Raw genomic sequence first — 940 nt, forward strand, 5'->3', positions numbered from 1 at the left:
CCCTACATTGACTTAGTTATAGAATGTATTCATACAACATAACACAGTGTCCATGCATTTTAGTTATAAATCTATTGGTCCATGTGACAGAAAGCCAAACTGAATAGTTGAAACAAAAAAAGGGAGTTTTGTTATAAGGAAATTTCAGTTTCTCAACAGAGACTCCAAAACATGAATAGAGCTAAACTGGGGAAATGAGCACTTAAAACCCATTAGGACTGTTAATATGCCCCTTTTTGTATCCTTCTTTGAAAAGTATCTTATTGATTGAGGTCAGATAGACCTAGTTGTTTCTGGGGCTAAACTGCCTGAGTTCAAATCTTGGCTATTTCACTTCTTAGCTGAATGACTTGGAACAGGTCAATTAAGCTCTCCAATCTCAATTTTCTCACCTGTTAAAATTAGGATAATTATAGTAGCTACATGGTAAAACCGTAAGTTAAGTAGTATCTGAGATTTGGCACAATGCTTGTCTTACAGGAAGTCTTCAGTAGTTGTGATCTACCATTATAAAAGGAGAGATGTCAAGAGCTGAGCTGGGGAGAGCTGCACTGCCACAGTGTGGGAGTAGCTGATTAAGACAGCAAGTCAAATATATACACTACCAAATGTAAAATAGCTAGTGGAAAGCAGCCACAGAGCACAGGGAGATCAGCTCGGTGCTTTGTGACCACCTAGAGGGGTGGGATAGGGAGGGTAGGGGGAGACGCAAGAGGGAGGAGAGATGAGGATGTATGTATACGTATAGCTGATTCACTTTGTTATAAAGCAGAAACTAACACATCATTGTAAAGCAATTATACTCCAATAAAGATGTTTTATAAAAAAAAAAAGCCAGCAAGTAAAATAAAAGTAAGAATTAAGGCTTTAATCACGCCATAGGAAAAGCAAGTCTATAAAAAAAAAGTCCTGGCTTATGTAATGTTCAGTTTTTCCCTAC

At 37.7% G+C, this 940-nt stretch overlaps 1 protein-coding gene across 2 annotated transcripts in view; it reads left to right on the forward strand.

The window, feature by feature from the left end:
- Nucleotides 1-940, forward strand: part of GRID2 (glutamate ionotropic receptor delta type subunit 2) — a 1,374,233-nt gene that overhangs the window by 1,013,896 nt on the left and 359,397 nt on the right. The gene's annotated exons all lie outside the window — the stretch shown is intronic.

This window comes from Lipotes vexillifer, unplaced genomic scaffold (assembly GCF_000442215.2).
Source record: "Lipotes vexillifer unplaced genomic scaffold, Lipotes_vexillifer_v1.1 scaffold178, whole genome shotgun sequence".
In the NCBI taxonomy this organism is placed as follows: Eukaryota; Metazoa; Chordata; class Mammalia; order Artiodactyla; family Lipotidae; genus Lipotes; species Lipotes vexillifer.